Genomic DNA, 20513 nt, shown 5'->3' on the forward strand with positions numbered 1-20513 from the left:
TAAGTGTGACCAGTATAGGTTAGAAGTCATGAGCCTTATTTGGCCAACCCCTTTAAATAACCAGAAATGCCTTTCAAGTGAAGGTACCATTCACCTAATAGAACTTTTCATTTGCTTCTCTGTAATCTATCATCTGTTCAGATCACAGTGTCCTTTTTTCAGAACAGGAGTCCACTCAGCAGGGATGGTATTTTCTGCTCCTGCTCCTGGATTCTGCAGCTTAGTTGGTTGTTTTATGACCCAGCTCCAAAGACTGCCCAGCTGGGATTAGCTTTACTGTCCCCATGTCTTGGCTGGCCACTGATTTTTATAGAATTCTGTTATGGGTTTCTTTAATATAGAGAAACTAGCTAGCTTTGCCTCACTTTAGGCCCTGATCATTTCTTACCTGCCATAGCTTTCACATTGGTCTCCCTGATTCCTGCCTCTTGATGGTTCCTGGCCATTTACTATAGTTGTTGGACGGGAGGAGCCCCCCCCCCCCCCCCCCGTCACCAGTCTGATCATGCCACCATTGCTTTAGTTAACAGGTGTGCTCCTAGGTCTCTGCTTGGCCCTCACCTCTCTCAGCTGCCTCTATGTCAGCACTCCTGCCGTTCTCTGCCAGAAGCATCACGTCTCCCCTGCTCCTCGGTCACCTGTGGGACTGCCCCTCTGCCTTCTGGCTCTGTGTCCTTTGGCCTCATATGCTGTCCACGTCCTGTGTATTGCAGTATTGTAATTGTATCTTTCTCTGTGTTTCTGTAACTCACCCTTAGTAGAGTAAGATAAAATAAAATGGTGTTGGTTTGGAGGGGAGGAGCTGTTTCCCTAAAGGAGAAATGTTTACCTGAGATGCTGCCCAACCCAACTCACTGTGGTGTATCAGTGAGTTTTGGCTTAGACCTTTGTGTGGTAGTGAAGAATGGATGGATCCAGAAATCTGGGGCATCCCTTTGGACAGTAAATTGCCATCTGGCTAGTGTCTTTCAGATAACACGCTTTACCCCAAATGCTGCTTTTCTTCCACTCTAAAAGTTTCAGCCTTACTTGGGACTTGTGTGAGCTTGTTTACCTAGTTGACTTCCCGAATTGTTGGCCTGCTCATAGATACGGTTTTCTTTTTAACTTGTCGTAAATGAAGGATTATAGAGGTTCAGAGCAGAAGAGACTTTATCAGCCATCTAACCGTATGCTCTGTTTCATGGAGCGGGAACTCAAGTCCACAGAGACTGATGTTCAGAGAGAACTGAAGGCAGAGATGGAGTCAGAACACGTTTCTTTCTTCCTACTCCCATGTTCTCACCTTTGCTTGCTACCTTCACTAGACAAGGAGCATTTACTTCTTGATTAATTATTCAGGGCTGGGCACTCCCCTGGGCTGTGGTGCAGCAGGTAAGGGCTAGGCATCTGCTGACTCTGGGGCAGGTGTTGGCAAACCGGCCCATTGGCTAAACCTACCCCATCATCTGTAGTGTATGGCTTGCAAGCCAAAAATGGTTTTGATGTTTTCTAATGCTTGAAAAAAATCAAGAGGAATAGTATTTAATGACATATTGAAAATATAAGAAATCCAAATTTCTGTGTCCATGTTTGTGTGTGTAGGGGGTGGTTGCTTTGGTTTTTAGAGAAGGGGAGAGAGAGAGAAAGATTGTTTTTTCTTTAGTTTTGGAGAGAGAGAGAGAGAGAGGTAGAGAGATTGGGGGGAAGGGCAAAAGGAGAGAGAATCTCAAGCAGGCTCCATGCCTAGCACGGAGCCCAACACAGGTTTCCATCCCGCAGCCCTGAGATCATGACCTGAGCATAAATCAAGAGTCAGACACTTAACCTACTGAGCTACCCAGGGTCCCCTGCATAAATAAAGTTTGATTGGAACCCAGACACATTCATTCATTCACTCATGGTCTGTGGCTGCTTTCTCATTAAACTCTCAACAGTGTTGAATCATTATGACAGAGGCTGTATAGCCTGCAAAGCTGAAAGAGTTCTTTCAGTCTGGCTCTTCACAGAAAAGTTTGCTAATCCTTACTCTAGAAGGTCACGCTTCTAGGACAGTATTTTTGGGAAGTAAGAGGACACGAAGGGCTTCAGAAGACCTGTGGTTCCCCATGTCCACAGAGGTGGTATGTCCGTGCAGCTTCTATGGGACATGTGGGGCTTGATTTTTGGAACTTCTTTGACCCTAAAGTTCCCATACTTCTCTTGAGCACACTTACACAGGCTTGGCTTTCCTCTGCAAAGCCTTCAGTTTCCTATAAAAGGATAGTGACTTCTGTTTAAAGAAGGAATTAGTGCCTTCCTTTTTCATTACTCTTCCCATTTTGAACTATTTTTAAATGTCCCTATAAAGGTGGCTTTGGTTAAAACCACCAGAGATATGTGAGCATAAAATCTTAAATTATTTTATCTTGCTCTGTGGAGTTAGATTGGTTGGGGTGAGAGTAACACTGTATTTGCAAGGCCCTTGTGACCTCCTTCTTCTCCTGGCTGGGAGTCCTATATGCTGTTGAGAATACACTCTCCACTTAGATGAAAGGAAGAATAGAAGCCACTGGGGAAGGTTTTTAGGACAGTGATAAGTGACATGGCCATGATCTATCAAATCAGGCTTCAGATGAAGAGGGGGAAAGAACCATCTTCTTCCCTCTGGAGCCTCCCATTGGGGTTTCCTTTCTGAACAAAATATGACAGCAAAAGCAAATGGTGTCTTAGACAATATATGGCTGTCTACAGGCAGATGCTTCAGAGGATTAGAGCCTTTGCTTCTCCTCATCCTTTTCTTTGTATACAGAAAGATGCTTTTGTTCTCTCCTCTGGAAAGTAAGTTCCAAGAAGGGATGACATCTTGCCAGTGCTAAATCCTACCATGTCCAGAGAGGACCTGTGTGTTGTAGATGCTCTGCCAATGTTTGTGGAGGGAATGATTCCAATAGAAGGGGTGCTCACTGAAGACAGGGGCTGTAGTGAGTTCTTTGTAGTGATCCCTATAGCTGGGTCACACTGAATGTGAGGGAAGAAATGCTATTGAGATGACAAGGTATGGAGGGCAGAAGTACAGGAACATTCTAGAAAACCGATTACTAGCCCTCAGGGCATTTCTTTTCTGAGAGCAGTACTGAAGCTGTGTCAGGTTGTTGGTCCATACTCATAATTTCTTAAAGTAGTTGTTTGTTTTTACTTTCCACATTAATTTTAGGGCTACATAGAAAACTGATTTGTTTTTCTAAAACTAATTGAAGCAGATACTCATGAAAATTGAAGCAGATACTCATGAAGTCACTGGGAAATGAGTCATCTTATTCAAAGCATTAATCGTGTGTATGAAGGATATTTTTGCCACCAAACACAACAGATATTTAAATATCTGTTAACCAAAAGAGTAAATGTTTCTGGAGAATTTTAACACACAGGATTGCTTTTACAGAATAACCATATGTATATTTGGTTTGTAACTGTTTTAAATATGAAACAAAGATTTAAAAGATGACTATATTGCTTCCTTTTAGAAATATGAAAAATTTTAAAGTTTAGGCCATGTCACTGTCTCTTTTTCTACTGTTCTTTTTTTTTTTTTTTTTTTTTTAAGATTTTATTTATGTATTCATGAGACACACAGAGAGAGAGGCAGAGACACAGGCAGAGGGAGAAACAGGCTCCATGCAAGGAGCCCAACGTGGGACTTGATCCCAGGTCTCCAGAATCAGGCTCTGGGCTGCAGGCGACGCTAAACCACTGAGCCACTCGAGCTGCCCCTCTACTGTTCTTTATCAATAAGCTAATGATACTATTTTCTTGCTCTTTTAATTGCCTAACAAATTAATCCTACAAAAGAAGCAATTGTTTTTTAAAGCTGTCTTATTGTTAGTTTATTCTTTTGTGAATTCAAATATATAATTGTTCGGGGATCCCTGGGTGGTGCAGCGGTTTGGCGCCTGCCTTTGGCCCAGGGCGCGATCCTGGAGACCCGGGATCGAATCCCACGTCAGGCTCCTGGTGCATGGAGCCTGCTTCTCCCTCTGCCTATGTCTCTGCCTCTCTCTCTCTCTCTGTGACTATCATAAATAAATAAAAATTAAAAAAAAGATTTAAAAAAATATATATAATTGTTCGTTTGACAAAGTATGACATTTGAGAAAACACTGCTAACACACTTTAAAAAAAAAAAAAAAAGGTCTAAACCCAATCAGTGTTACTGCATGGGGTTGCTGCTATTAAGTCAAAAGCCAGAAAATTCAGGAAGAAAGTGAAGAAGTACCTTAACTTACCCACAAGTCTTTCATCCCATGAGCATTTCCATCCAAGAAAGGCTCCCAGGAGAACTTGTTCAGAAGATTTGGCTTCTTCTGAGGAGCTGGAGTGTAAATTCCCCCAAATAAGAATATGAAGCTGATGATCTACCTCCCTTCTCTATCATTATCAGGGAAGCTGATGTTCCAAATCAGTAGCTCCACCCAAAGAAGAGACCCACAGTCCCCTAGGGCCATTTACAATTTATATGCCGAGATTAGAATTAACTCCAGGGAAAGTTAAGAAATCAGGAGACCAGTCGCAGAAGCCACTGAGCAGACCTCAACAGGAGACGGCAAGAGAGGACAGTCGAAGCTGTGCCTAACAAGTAGTCAATTGACCATGTCAGTGAGGGTTTGATTACAAAAGACTTTGGAAACCAACATTTACCGGAGCCTCTTGTAAATGGATTCCATGGTAGATAGTTCCACTTATCTCACAAGGTACAAACCTACTTATTCATAAAGCTTTTTGCAGGGGGGGAAAAAAAACCTTATTCATATGCAGATTATAGAAGCTAAAATTGAACCAAGTAAAGTTTTGAGGCAAGGAGATGTGCAACTCCCCACCCCACAAAACATTTTACTAGGTACTTCGGGCAGAAGGATGTGGTAGCCAGACACAGTTGTTCCTTCTTCCTTGAGGGGATCCCAGTGGGCTCAGAACTCCCTGTACTCAAGCATCTAGTGGTGTTTTAGGCACAAAGTTCTTACGGAAGATGCTCTTGTCCAGCAGCAGCCAGCCATCTGTTAGTGTCAAGAGTTGGCCACCTCCAGGAATCTTTGAGAACATAAAACCATAATCATTTCATTGTAAAAGCTAAAAATATGCAGCTCTTTGCCATTGATTTAAAGCCCATGCCTTTAAATAAAGGAGTACTTTGATTTGCCACTTGTTTGGTGAATCGAGCCCTTTTCCTTGGGAATGGATCTGTTGATCGGAGTTCAGTTGTATGGGAAGTGCATCCATAACGCATCATCTACTATTGCCAGTTTGGATTTCATTGACGTGGAGCAGAAACGTCGGTGCTTATATTGTCTTGGGTCCACAGTCCTGGGATTTTTTCATTTTTCCCATTTTCTCACTTATACCTGACTTGACAGTTATTTTCACTTAGAGCCTTTCCAGAGCATTAGACATCGTTTCCCTTGAGGCCTCAGCTCACCTCTTGTAACCATATCTCTTATCTTATGTAAAAATGAATTAAATACAGTAACAAGTTCCACTGGCCTAAGAAATTTAGGACAGAAGCCCAGCCAGCTCTTGGCCAACACACATCCCAGCAGGAGCAGCCCAGGGGCTGCTGCCAGAGACCCCCTCGCCCCCTTAACTTCCAGGGTCTGATGGTGTTGTTCAGAGGTGATTAGGACTTGGGGAGGGGTAACCCAATGAACCTGTTTCAGAGCTTTTGGGATTGTTTGGTTTTCTCTTTTTGTTTCCACTCTCTTGGGTATTTTTTCCTATACCAGCAATTCTCAAAGCCTGATGCCAAGAGCAGGTGCCGCAGTGGCATCTGGGGGCCTGTTAGAAATGCACGTGCCCAAGCCCCCCTCTCGCCTCCTGGATTGGAATGTCTGCTGGGCCCAGCCACCTGTTTCCCAGGACCCCCACGTGGCTCTGCTACTCGCCAAAGTGCAGCAACGACCCCCCCCCCGTACCATGCTTTATTTTAAATTTGGTTTTATACAGCAAGATGGGAAATAAATTAAAAAACGCTACAAATTTCTTCTGTTTATAGCATATTTTAGATTCTTATAGTTAGATCCTATTCTCTCATGAGGTTGCTTAGCCTTCGTATAGCTTGATTTAAAACTGTCTTCAGGCTTTTGTAATTTATCTTAATAAATATTTATAATTAGAAATTTTTAATGACAGGAAAGCATTATAAAATAATTAAAACATCTCAAAGAAAAAAGAAAAATAGAAGCACCCCTCCAGGACCCACCTCCTCCTCCTTCTCTCCAGAGAGAAAAAACTGCTGTTAACAGTCTATTCCTTCCAGAAATTTTATAAACATGCACAACTTTTAAATACATCAGTGGGGGATCCCTGGGTGGCGCAGCGGTTTGGCGCCTGCCTTTGGCCCAGGGCACGATCCTGGAGACCCGGGATCGAATCCCACGTCGGGCTCCCGGTGCATGGAGCCTGCTTCTCCCTCTGCCTGTGTCTCTGCCTCTCTCTCTCTCTCTCTCTGTGACTATCATAAATAAAAAAAAAAAAATAATTATAAAAATAAAAAATAAAAAAAAAAAATAAATACATCAGTGGGCTCCTACTTGCCATACGGTTCTACAACTTAGGGTTTTATTTTTAATTTTGATAGATCTTGGATATGTTTTCATATCCACACAAATAGCCCTATCTCATTCCTCTAAAATGTTTTGTGGCTCTTTATGGTGTGACTCTATTGTACATGCCTGCTCCCTGGGGACTTAGTGTCAGTATTTCGCGGCAGGGGGCGCTTTGGCCTTTGGGCCTGGACACTTGCTGGTTTAGCATCTCAGGCCCTGCCCTTAAGATGCTAGTAATGGCCTCGGGCATCGTGACAGATCGCAATGTCTGTTATTCCCATCTGCCTGCCCAGGGCCTGTGTCTGGGTACATCCATTGTGTGAGCATCTCAGCTGTAGACATTAAGAGTTTTTTCCACATGGATGGATACATTTTATCGATGTTGCAACAGCAGAAATGTTAATGCACCTCCTGTCTTAAACCTCTTAAGTAATCTATAAATACTGTGAATTTTTATACAAGTAATTTAGAAGTACACTGAGCAAAATAGGAAAGTTTACCATTACCTTCTCCCCTAAGAATACCATTCCTTCCCCCAGAGGGAACATTAATAGTTTGACAGGTGTCATTTCAGACCTTCTTCATACTTACACTCTTATTATGGAATCGTACTATGTACATTGTTCTGGTATCTGCCTCTTTCATTTAACATCATGTGTCATGTCATGGAGAGCTTTCTGTTTTATTTATTTATTTATTTTTTTTTTAGCTTTCTGTTTTAAGAGTCAGAACTCTTACCTCACTTCTCTTGAAGTTTTTTTTTTTTTATAGTTTTATTTATTTATTAATAGAGACACACACAGAGAGAGAGAGGCACAGGCAGAGGGAGAAGCAGGCTCCTCGCAGGGAGCCCGACGTGGGACTCGATCCCGGAACTCCAGGATCATGACCTGGACTGAAGGCGGCGCTAAACCACTGAGCCACCAGGGCTGCCCCTTCTTTTGAAGTTTTAAACTTGATTTGTGTCTTTTGGGATGCAATTTCAAATTTATGGAGAGTTTCAAAAACAGTACAAGAAGAACATGTACACTTTATCACTTTCTCTGCAGTTGTTTGCGTTTGGCCTCATTGACTTTCTCCCTCCCGCAGGCGTGTGTCTGTGTTTATATACTCACATACGTACATACACACATGTGCATATGCATCCACCCTGCACCCCCTCCCACCCGTTTGAGTGTTAGCTGGAGACTTGCTGCTGTAAACAAGAATAAAGTACAAGCTTGTAATTAAGATTTTGCTAGATGTTGCCAAATTGCTCTCTAAACAAGCTATAAAAATGGCGAGTGCCCATTTTCCTATTGTTCTTAATCAACTTTTAAATATCTGTCACATACTTAAAGTAGAAGATGGTATCTCCTTGTTTTAATTTTAAATTGTGAAAGTTCTGCTTTTACAGGTTAGAATTGTTTGCATTTCTTTTTCTGTTCATTCCCTTTATATACTCTCTTGCCTGTTGATGGGGGACAGAGTAGTGCAGTTTTTCAAAATGTAAAGACTTTGTTGAATTATGCCCGTCATCCTTGCCCAGGGACCACGCTAATCTCCACGTGTTTGGCCTGCCAAGTACATACTTTGAACAGGAGCATTTCAGAAGAGGTCACTAACTTTGGCTCTCCCAGTACCCACTCAAGGACAGATACTTCCATGCCAGAGGTTAGAATGAATAGTGCCATCTAGTCTCTGCCTTAAGGGATTTACAAGAGTTTAATGAGAAAGCCTCAAATTAATTTGCATTGATTTTATGGTTCCTGCTCAGGTTTGAATATACCAAAGTGTATTTTATTAACTTGGAGTCTTACAATTTAAAAGAAATTTGGGTTCGTTAGGTCCTATGTCAGGAAAGAATCTGACTGCAGTTCCTGCTCCTCTTGAACTTTGTAACTGATTGGCACAAGGGCAGAATAAAAACAAGTCATCAATTCAAGGGAAATTCCTTTTCTTGGAAATATTTGCTCTGGTTGGCACCTGCTGCCGGGGGGCTGAACACCTGTTACAAATCCCACTTGTCTTGGGGCACCCGGGTGGCTCCAATCGGTTAAGTGTCTGCCTGCATCTCAGGTCATGATCTCAGGGTCCTGGGATCAAGTCCTGATGTCAGGCTCTCTGCTCAGCGCAGTCTGCTTCTCCCTTCCTCCTGCCCCTGCTTGTGCTCTGGCTCTCTTGTTCGCTCGCTGTCTCTCTTTCAAATAAATAAATAATTTTTTAAAAAAAGAAACAAATCCCTACTACTTCATTCCCATTTTTATTGCTGTTATCTTTAGCAGGGTCCTGGTCTTCTAGAATATTCCTCTTAGGACATCCTATATCTTAGAAGTGAGAGCAGCTACGTATGTATATAGTGTACAGCCCATCCAGTCTTATCCCAACTATATACTGTTGATTTTATTGTCAGTTCCTTTCACATCATTCCTCGTCTTCCAGAGAATGCATGTTTTATAAGTGAGCCTGGTTGGAAAAGAGAAAGGGATTTGATAAAAAGTCACTCAGCAGAGTTCGTAAGACAGTAGGGTCCACATTATAGCCTGCTCCTGACTTCAGTTTGTGTCAGGCTGGCGAAAGGCATTTTTTACAAGCCTAATTCAGTGTTGCTAGTATTTTATTAGACGAAACTTGTTCTTTCTTGAGTGAAACCGAACTCAAATTGGCTTCAACAGAGAAGCAAACAAAAATGCCATCTGTTGGCTCAGGTGAGCAAGCTCAGGCATAGGTGGATCCATTGCCTAAAAAGTAACCAAGCCCCAGCCCCCCCTCTCAGCCCCAGTCCCTCTCCCCACCTCTGGGCTCTCTTGGCTGCATTCAGGCGGACCCATCCTTCAGGGAAGGCGGATGCTGCCCGCAGTTCTGGGTGGCATCCCAACCCTCCCAGTAAGCCAGGCAGAAAAGAGTCTTAACTCTCCCAGAAGTTCCAAGAGAGAAGATCAGCGTCATCCAAACTCTGGTTGCCCAAGCAAACCCCAGGGCTGTTCACGGTAGGAGTGGAAGTGGGGGCTGAGCTGTTGACCGGCCTGAGGTTACTGAGCACCTTTAAAATCCAACAGTGCTTTCCTAAGTTATGGAATACCGTGAGTGCTAAATATGGAATAGTAATTGAACAATCGTCTCAAAGCGTATGTGACCTTCCAGTACACCTGGATGTTGCTCACCATGAGCTTGAACTCTGTGTTCGCCTTTGCATTTTCTATTTTTGTGTGTCTTGGTGTGCTCTTCCTCCTTGGTAGCTGTTAGAGTCCTGTGTTTGGAGGGGGCTGAGCACGGTGTCTATCTCCTCCTAATTTGGTACATCGCCTTTTTCAAGGCCAGCTGCATTTTTCGTTACAAAGGAGAAAAGGCTATGTTCCAGTCAGTTTATTAGGAAACTCTGGAAAGAAGACACTAAAGAGTCCTGTTCCCCAACGTGCTTTTGCTTTGAGTGGAGTCTTCAGTGGCTTGGACGCCTAGGCTAGGTAGAGGAGAGCTGATTCCTTAGGGGAATCTCCAAGAAAGTAAAATCTGGTGGAAGACAGTCAGAGAAAGATCCAGAACAGACAGACAAATTCAACAAAACTTTAGATAATAGAATGGGAAAGTGTTGTGGCAAACGTTGTAATCTTTAGAATCTTCTGCATTGTCTAGTCCCATTGTTTACACATAATAGGTGCTTAATTAACATTTGTGTTGTGAGGGAAGAAGTTGTCTGAGCAGTTTTTTTCACTTCTACTTTCATCATTAGTGTTTGTCTTCCCAAAAGGGTACGTGTGAAAAAGAGACGAGGTTTGTGGGGGTGGTTGGGAGAAATTGCTGAGGAAGTAAGAGCCAGGGCAAGTTTTGAGCTTGAAACACGGATGATACGTAATTCTTTGAGCTGGAAAAACTCAAGAAAACATCTGTAGGTTCATGGTGCACAACATCTTTTAAAAATACCAGTGAATAATTTTGCTCCGTATGACAATATCCAGGAGGCAACTTTATGGGTAATAAGTAGGGCCCCCTCACCCAGATTTATTCACTGCCAGAGCTGTGTCACTAGATTCAGCCTCAGACCAGTAGAGCCTTTCTAGTGCCTTAGTTCTTGGTCATTGTGAGATGGAAATAACCTCACTGCGGGATTCTCTGCATTTCCTCATTGCCTTCCCAAGCCACAGCCCCTGAGCCCCTGCGCCCCTGCAGCCTGTGCCTGTAACCTGATCCCTGGCTGAACTGCTTTCTTCCCCTTTCTCATCTGCCCCCAACGTAGTAGCACACCTGCAGCGCTAACAGCTGTGTCTTCCTCAAGTTCCCCAAGGCTCCCAACCTCCCGAAGGAGGATTTCCCATTAGCCTTCCTTCCTGCCCTCCCTGAAACCAGACACCTGCCCTGCTCGCAGGTCCCCTGCCTTCCCTCACGGCCTCTGGACTGCAGAGTGTTCGTCCGCAGTCCTCCGAGGCCTGGGGGGCCAGAGGCAGCCTCCTCCCGACCCAGATGGACAATTCTCTGTCGGGGCCTGCGTGTTCCTTCTCCTCGCCCCTCCTTACTGTCTGCCTCACCGACTTCTTGGCCCTGTGTCAGCGTTCGCCAGAGACAGGCCCGCCCTTCCCACCAGTGCTCACCATCACTCCAGAGGACTGGGCTCCACACGGAAGCCACGACAGCCTCATGGCTCATCCTACTGGCAGCGTTTCCTGCGTCCCTGCAGTGTGCTGGGTCCACTCCATCCATGTGCTGCTGGTCACCCCGGCTGGGACTGCTAAGTCCTGCCCATGTTACTGATGACACCAGCCTGAAAGACGGGAAGGGACTAGAATTCACTAATGCCTTTTCCTCAGGGTTCTGCTGCTTTGCACCCTGATTCTGATTTTTCCTCCTAGGCCACACTTCTGGAGCATTCCATCCGTGATCACTTGCCCTTCTCCTTTCCCACCCACGCCCAGAGTGGCTCCTGCCCTGCTGCTCCTCAGGTGCTCTCAGGCCCCAGGCCCCAGGCCCCAGTCACCTCCAGTTCCGATGTGGTGCTTGTCTTCACCAGTACAGGCCACTCCCAGCCTTTTATATGAGCACCATGGCTTTGTTTCTGTTTTCACTTTGATTGTGGCAACAAACACGTAAACCCTAAGGTTACCATCTTAAACATCTTTAACTGTATAGTTGAGAAACGGTGAAAGTGTAGTCACGTTGCTGTGCTACAGAGCTCTAGAACCTTTTCACCTTACAGTTCAAACTCTACCCTTTAAACATTGGCACTCTCTGCCCTCTCCCCCCACAGCCCAGCAAACCCCTGTCTCTGTGATTTTGACTACATTAGATACCTCCTATGAGTGGAATCCTGCCGTATTTATCCTTTTCTGATTGACTTACATCACCTCACAATGTCCTAGAGATTCATCTACGTTGAAGCCTGTTACAGGATTTCCCTCCTTTTTTAAGGCTGCATAATATTCCATGTTATGTATACACCATGCTTGCTTTATGCACTCATCTGTCAGTAGACTTGGGGTTGCTCCTGTCTCTTGGCTGTTGTGAATGATGCTGCAGTGAACACGAGTGTATAAATATCTCTTCAAGACCTTGCTCTGAGTGCTTTTGGATAAATACCCACAAGTGGAATTGCAGGATCCTGTGGTAATTCTATTCTTAGTTTTGAGGAGCCGCGACACTGTTTTCTTTAACAGCTGAACCATTTTACTTTCCTGCCACATTTTAAAATCTCACCCCGATACTTCTTGCTTCCTCTTTGTTTTTGGGATGCTTGTTCCAGGAACACTACTGTTTTTCGTGCACCTTTTACTTCTCTGGCTGTTTCTTTTCTCATTTGCCCTTGTGTCTGTTCTTCTGTTACCCCTTAAGTGGCACAGCCCCTAAGACTGCTTGCCATGGCCACCCATACGCAGAAGGACGTTTGGTGCACTGGGCCTTCGGGAGGATGCTGATGGAACAGGAGCTGGGGCCAAGGGCCGTCCGCTGGGGATTCCTGCTGCCTAAGCCCTTAGGGTCCTTCTTCCAAAGCAGTCTAGGTCCGCAGGCCGCCCATTCTCTTGCGCTGCTCTACTTGCACATGTCCCTTTAAGTGGAGTTGACACACCTCTTTATTTTTTTTTAAAGTAATCTCTACCCCCCCATTGTGGGGCTTGAACTCATGACCCCAAGACCAAGTGGCATGCTCCACCAGCTGAGCCAGCCAGGCACCCCGACACGCTCCTCCTTACAGCTGTGTCCCCCATGTACAGGGACCTTCCTGAGAACAAGAACCAAGACTTTTCTCCCAGGGTTTCCACTCCCTGCCTTGCAACAGGTGGCCACCCAGTGTGGGAAGTGGAGAGAAAGCGTTTTCCTCTTCATGGCTCATCCTAACGTGTCTTCGTAATTACTGTTTAATTGATATTATTGAATTTGAAAGTTACATTTTAACAGCGTATTAAGATTAATGCAATATTTTTTTATCTGGGCAAAATCTAGCTAAAAGAATTCATTTAAATTGGCTGAACAAATGCAATGATAAAAGAGCACACTTTTTCCTCTAAAATGTGTACAACTACTTGCCATTATCTGAGTGCTCAGGGGACCAGCAGGCTTCTAATTTACTTTCTCCCAAGGAGTGTGGGTCCACTAGGGCTCTTGGATCCCTTTACCTCTCCCACCCCGTGGCTTTGGCTAGAATTGGCTGCGCTTGCTTCATGTTACGTGGCTCCAGGCATGGTTGCTGGCTCCTGATGAACTGCCTTTGGTGAGTCCGAGTTCCTGAAATAGTTTTTCCTCTGGCTTTAAGGCATGTTTTAAACTCTGCTTTTAATTTCTGATTGAATATGTTCCATGCCGTTCTCTGACAGTCAGCCACCTTTGTACAGGGAAGTTTCTGGAAGCTCCACACCTCCTTATCGTGCATTCAGTGAGCATTTACTGTGTGCCAGGCTCTGCTGGATGCTGATAATTCAGAGCCCAGTGAAATACGGCCCCTGACTTCTAGGAGCCCATAACCTGGTGTAGGACAAATGTTCATGAAAGAGCCTTTGTTTCTGACCCTAGGGATCCATTTGAATGGCATCGCAGTTGGCAGGAAGTAGCAACATAGGTAAAACTGCCTCCCCACCAAAGTCAAGGGTGAAATGGCCCAAAATGGATGGCCTGAGACGCACCACCTACCCCACCTTGGCCAGACCGAGGTGCTGAAAGTTCAACCCTAGGGTTATAGGCAACATTGCTTGATGCAGGAACAGCACACCAGACCATTGATAGAGAGATTATAATAAACTAATCCTTGTGCAGACCTGTTCTTGCTGAAATGATGACATCTAATGAGATAAACTATCTCTATAAAAAAAAGTAATTACCCTCATGTAGTAAATACCCATCTCCCCGAGTGGTAAGGACCTAATGTAATTGCCTCTCAGTCTAGGACCATAAATAGGCTCTGCCAAGGCATTCAAAATATGAAATATTAAGAAAGCACTTTAAAATCCTAACCTTCAAAGTATTTTTTCCTCCGGGTTATTTTCTGAACTGTGTATTTGCTCTTCCATTCTCCATGCCCCGGCCCTCCCCACCTTTTAGGAAGATGACACTTGATCATCAGGTTTATTTATGATCACATCTGGTCTGCCCTTCCTGCTTCATTATTTAAGAGTTGCTTGTGCTTAAAAATATTCTTTTTAATGGGGACAATACTAGGTTCCCAAAATATCTTAAAACAGCCTCCTTCCTGCTCAGTTATCTCAATTGCGGTTCTAATTTCTGTCTGCAGTTTAAGTTCTTATTTATGTATGTGCGGCTGGGAGGGGGAAGCGTGCTGTTGGGGAGAAGGTGTAAATCTCCCATGGAACAAGTGCCGCTTGTACTTAGGACCATATTAGCCACTTGGAGTGCGGCTGTGCACTGTAGATAGTCCCCTCACTTCTGTGCTAAGAAGGACCTGTTGCACAGTCCGTGCACTGAAATAGTGGCATTGATCCCTAGCAGATCCTCAGGCCCCAGGTTGCCAACGGTGCCCTTGCCAGCCTGAGACGCACCACCTACCCCAGCGTTAACCTGAATTTCAGAAGTAAAAGTTGGATAAGAATAGTAGGCCCGTTAGCATGGTTGTAAAAATTATGTGTATCGCAGTCTTAATGAAGTTGGTTTCAATGATTGGGCTACTAACATGAGTTTCTGTTCTCTCCAACCCTCTCGAGACTTGATTAAGAATATCAAACCGCCTGGAGTCCTTGGTGACCTCTAAAGGACTGTCTTAATCACTCTGGGACAGCTCAGTGTCCCACATGTCAGGGTGGTCACGAGTCAGTACATGGGAGGTGATGATGGGTGCCCATGGGTGCTGGCCTCTCCTCCCGGGAGACACACCTAGGTTGTTCCCTGAAGGGCTCGGCTCATTCGGAAAACTACTCTGTCACCAAGGAGGGCTGTGTTTCGGTGTCTTTTCTGCAGTGGCATGCCAAATTCCGATGGAGGGTGGGTTCAGAAGCAGTCTGCGGGGAAGGATGAATCCCTGGATTATTTTCAAGTAATAAGGGAAGAGGTCACAACATTCGTTTCCGTTGATTAAACTGGCAAGGCCACTGGCCCCAGTGGGGTGAGAGCCGCATGGCGTGGAGACCCGAGCACGCTCTGTGCAGAGGAGCCCCTCCTTGCCCAGTGCTGGCTTCCACCTGTCAGACACCTTACACCCAGGACCTTTATCCTCCAGACCCACAGGACCGTTTCTAGTGTTAACTGTCATTGTCGTGGGAATCCTGTGTCTCTGGTGGTTGGAGCCCTGAAAGAACTTAGTTACTTCTAATTAAATTTTAAAGTCAAATAATAAGATGACATGGTATATGAGAAGGTGCACCCTCAGTTTTAATTAAGTTTTATGTTGCTAATGGAGGGAGGGCTCTGCATTTTATCCAGTAAATGACACTCTGCCTGCCCCAAGGATGTGCAGGGGGACTTTTATTAAATGTAACACACATTGTTACCTGGAGCTCTTAAACTGGACAGAGACTCTTTTTTCATCTTGCTATTAGAGTCTTAAATTATGTATTCCGTGTGAGTATCGTAATTGTAGTATTTTCTTCTTTGGATGACACTTTTCAGCAAAGCGTGGTAGCTAGTTCTTGGCATTACCTCTAAAGGTTAAATGACATTTTGGTTCTGTAAGAACACTGTGGAAACGTAACGTGAACATTAGCAGCATGACTGCGGAGGCTCACGCTGTTTAATTGCTGTGTCGCCAGAGAGTGGAGTGAGCTCCGCCAGCATCGCCCCCTCCTGTCTTCCTAGCTGCAGCTCGAGTGTAGGGGCTGGAGGGGGAAGGACAGGGCCACCGGCCCACGCCAGCATTGGAACATGTCGTGTCTTATCCATGGTGTGGCTTTGGATACACTGTTTCTGACTGCTGGGACCCAGACTGGTTTTTGGACTTGGCAGGGAAAGTGGGACACATGTCCCGTTGCCCTGTCACAGGTGTGTGCTCTGGTGTTTCAGGTCAAGCGCACTTGATGGGACAGGCCTGCCACGGCTTTATAACGGGGCAAGGAGAGCCATAAGAGGAGTCTCAGTCTGGCTGGGAAGGAGGGGTTGCCCTAGTGAATTTTCCACTTGCAAAGTAATCCAGTTTTCACGAGGGATTTTCTGATGTGCATTTAACAAGCAGTTACCCACCGGGTTTTCTTGCTCCTTTCATCTGGGTGATCCTGTGACCCCCGAGGGTGGCACTCCGCCACGAGCCTCAGGGTTGCACACGTTACTGAGTATGACTAGTCCACATTAGAAACGGGGGCTCGAGTAAGTCAGATGGTGGCCCCGAGAGCCTCACCACCAGAGGGACAGGGTTTCCCAACATGCCCGACACAGAACGGGGGGGCCGCTGGTGGTGTCTGTTTCCTGGATTTCTGGAAGAATTAAAAGAAAAGCTGACTACTGGAACTTGACTCGAGTACAGTTTTGAAGTAGTCCTTGATGCTCAAAACCAGATTTTAAAATCACTGTCTTATTTTTTTTACACTGTATTTCAGGTTTTTTGCTTTGTATTTTGAGTCTGTTGCGTTGAGGTCAGTTTTCTGTCTTAACCTTTGAGTAGCTTTCGTCCTCATCTGTAAAATGATGCGTTAAATGTTCTCTCGTGAGCCTTTGCCTTTCAACATGTGATTCTAACCTTCAGCCAAAACATCCCTTGTCAAGTTGAGTAGTCGGTGCGATGGCGTGGCTCTGTCCTGAGCTCTGAGTCCCCTGCCACCCCGGTCGGGATCCATAATTGAGAAGACCCGTAAACGCCCCTGCCTGTTGTCAAGGGGTCCAAGGGCTGTCATTCTTCAGTGTCCGTGGTGTGTGGACTCCTCTAAAGGCCAAACACACGGAGTACCCTTGAGAAGCTTCTCGTACCCCAGTTGGAGGAATATTGATTAAGAGTCCCCGCAGCTCTCAGCCCTCGCTGCGTGTTAGGAATACCTGTGCTCCCTGGCAGAGAGGGAAGTGGCCCGTCCTTAATGATTGTTGTGGAAGGCTGGCTCAGAGCCACAGCTGAAGGCGGCGAGCCTTGGCAACAGCCTGATTACACCCGATGGGAAAGGAGCCTGAAAGCCACATGGCAGGCCATCATCAGTCCTTGTAGATGATCACAAGGGTAAAAGTGCAGGATTTAAGGGGCGCCTGGGTGGCTCAGTGATGACATCTGCCTTTAGCTCAGTGCATGATCCTGGAGACCCGGGATCGAGTCCTGCATCGAGCTCCCTGCATGGAGCCTGCTTCTCCCTCTGCCTGTGACTCTGCCTCTCTCTCTCTCTGTGTCTCTCTTATGTATAAATAAATAAAATCTTTAAAAAAGAGAGAGAGAAGTGCTAATCTGGACTAAAGCTGGATGTTTATCTTAGAATTTGCTTTAGGAGATACTTAATTTCAGTCTAGTTTGCTTAGCCTTTTCACTCTGCAGATGAAGCTGGCTGCTTAGAGTGACAACACACAGCTAGAGTCCCTGGGGCAGCTCTCGATGATCGCGGGTGCTGTGGGCCAGCCTCGCACAGCATCAGGAACTTCTTCCTGTGGCGGCTGGCGTGAGTGGCATGCCCCGGAACTGTGCATTAGCTGGCCTTCATCCTTGGCTCCCCAAGGTTGCAGGGTCTGTTTTCTGAAGCATAAAACCTTCTGTTACTTTAAAGCTATTCCTTAAAAGACAGTGCCTGACCTGTGAGCTTACCACGGTCTTTCCTCATTTTTCCCTCTCCATCCATAAAAAAATGAAACTTTACTTCTGACAGGGCCACCAGTAGGCCACACGTGGCCCTGTGACATTTTGACCCACTGTAAATCCTCCAACCAGCAACTCTTTACACCTACCTGGAAATGTGCTGTGTGACTTTAATGAATACTGTGATACTTTCTTTAGGGGGTCTGCTTTCAGGGCATGGGGTCACATTCTGTGTCTGTCTAGATGCCCCATTCTTTACTGGGTTCTGCTCACCTGATTAATCCACAAAGGGTTCTGTGCTGTAAACAATAGGTACAGGCTCAAGTGTCCATGCCCATGCACCAGGGTGGACAGAGTGTACGTGAGTGAATTTACCATCCCAGTCCCACCCCACCCCTCATGACCCCAAGCCAAGAGAGGCGTTCTCAGTCATCTGAAATATTTGTCTTGTGGTTCTGTGAGAGTAGAGAAATCTCATAAAGGAACCCATCCAGAACGGGAAAGGAATCAAGTATATCAGGAGGAAAGATGATCTATTTATCATGTCATTACGTATGTCCTTGTAATAGGCTTTTTAAAGTGATAAATTTCATCATGAGCATGGTAAACAGTGAGTTTGTTTACCAGGAGCATTGTAAACAGTTGCATTAATTATTGGCCTCCTTCATCCTGGCAGGGAGAACAGGGAACTCAGTGAGTGCTACCTCCATCTCTCTAATAGCTCAAGCCACAAGCCACAGATGGGCCATGCCTGCCCCTCTCCCTCATCCTTACCACCCCGCTGCCCACTCCACTCCATGCCAAGTGTGCCAGTGTCCATCTCCTTCCTGACCTCCGGCCATTGCCACCTCCTGGTCTAGGTAACCAACATCTTTCTTTTTTAAAGATTATTTTGCAGGGGAGAGGCACAGCAGAGGGAGAGAAAGCATCTCAAGCACACTCCCCTCTGAGCACAGAGCTTGATGCAGGGCTTGATCTCATGACAATGAAATCATGACCTGAGCCGACACTAAGAATCAGATAGACACTTAACCAACTGAGCCACTGAGGCACCCCCAGCATCTTTCTTAATTGTCTTTTTCAATCCATTTTTTACTTAGTCGCCAGAAGAATTTTTGGAGATATAATCCTACATTAATATCCTGCTGAAATATCTTTCTTGGCTTTCTCATGTACTTGAGATCAGACTCAGACTCCTCACTGTGATCTGCAGAGCCCTCCATGGCTTGCCCCTTCAGTGCATCTGCTTCAGGTGCACTAAGCTTCCTCCAGTCTGGAATTGGCTAAATTCTCTCCTTTCTCAGGGTTTCACACGTGCTTCTATTTTATTGTCTGGTTAATTCCTTATCTTCCAGGCCTCAGCCCCTGGCAATTCCTCTAAGAAGCATTCCTTGATCTTCTCCCAAACTCCTTCCCCTACCTCTAAAGTAGACCATTTATGTTCTGTGACTTTCTAGCATCATCCACATTTCTACTTGGATACTTAGTGTGTTTATTAACGTAAGTTGCCGGAGGTTGGACGCTATATATACTTTCTAGCCCCATATCTTCAGCATCCAGAACAACGCCAGACAATGGCTGACTGCCCAGGTTTGCTAAATGGTCATTCTGATTTGCTTGTCTTTCTTCCTACCAGATTATCTCTGTTCCTGGCCAGAATAGGTGCTCATTAATGAACGAATGCTCTGCATTTAACGACCATTTACCTTTGTACTTTCTGCTTTCTTCCCTCAACTTGATTTATTAAGCATCCTGCACACTGTGTGCCAAGTATTATGAGCTCCAACTGGTGACATACAAGTGACTAGTCTCTCTGCTCCAGGAGCTGGTATTTGCTGGGATGAGAAGCCAGTTACGGAGGCTGTAACATAAGGCAATGTACAAATGCCTGTAAGTGACTTGAGAGAGTGTGTCTGGCTGAGATCAGCAGTAATGTGGTGAAGAGGGTAGAGGTGTCTCCAGGGTCCTGGAAGCATTAGTAGGGTTTTGTTAAACGGCAGCTGTATTGGGAGATGTGGTCTAGGTAGAGAAGCGTAAGCAGAGGTCCAAGAAGTAAGAGTGGAGTGATTCTGGTGACTTATACACAACTTGAAAAAGGACCTAAGGCAGTTTACAATTTGAAACTGCAAGGTTTGGTTTTTCCAAATGAAGACATCAAGACAAATAGAAATGAAAGCGCGATGAAGCTGAGAGCATGATAATGTAGAGAATGTGTGCACAACACTGAACATTGCCAGGGAGCCACAGATGTGGCTTCAAGCTGAGAATGAACAGGTGAATCACGTTCACCTGAGAATATCCTGAGAATGAACAGGTGAATCACGTTCACAGAGCACATGCACACTTGTACACAAACACACACACACATGCGTGCCCACACACACTGCTCAGTAAAAGTACAATTAGGCACAATTGTAAGACCTGAAAGAGTATTTCTCTGTTTGGTGAACACCACCATCTTCGCAGTAAATACAAGGTTCGGAGGTTGTTTCTTAACAGCTGATCTTCGTGACTTAAGGCATAAACCCAAGCAATCTGAGTATCTGTTCTAGAGAACAATGATAGTTCATGGCCTCAGTGTTCCAAGTCAAAAAGGATGGTGTGTCTAAAAATCCCCCTTAGATAAAAATGAAATCTCAGGAGGGGATCCATTTAAGTAACTTCTTGGGGCACGTGGGTGGCTCAGTCAATGAAACGGCTGACTCATAATCTCGGTTAAGGTCTTGACTTGAAACCCTACTCTGGGCTCCATGCTGGACATGGAGATAGCATTGTTAGTTTTAAACCTGTAGCATCTGTCAAATTAAGATTTTCAAAAAATAAACACAGGTCTCATAAATACAGAATGA

The 20513-nt window shown here is 45.2% G+C and overlaps 1 protein-coding gene across 7 annotated transcripts in view; it reads left to right on the forward strand.

Annotated features, from left to right (window-relative positions):
* CDYL (chromodomain Y like) overlaps positions 1-20513 on the forward strand; it is a 230361-nt gene that overhangs the window by 161274 nt on the left and 48574 nt on the right. The gene's annotated exons all lie outside the window — the stretch shown is intronic.

Source organism: Canis lupus, chromosome 35 (assembly GCF_011100685.1).
Source record: "Canis lupus familiaris isolate Mischka breed German Shepherd chromosome 35, alternate assembly UU_Cfam_GSD_1.0, whole genome shotgun sequence".
NCBI lineage: Eukaryota > Metazoa > Chordata > Mammalia > Carnivora > Canidae > Canis > Canis lupus.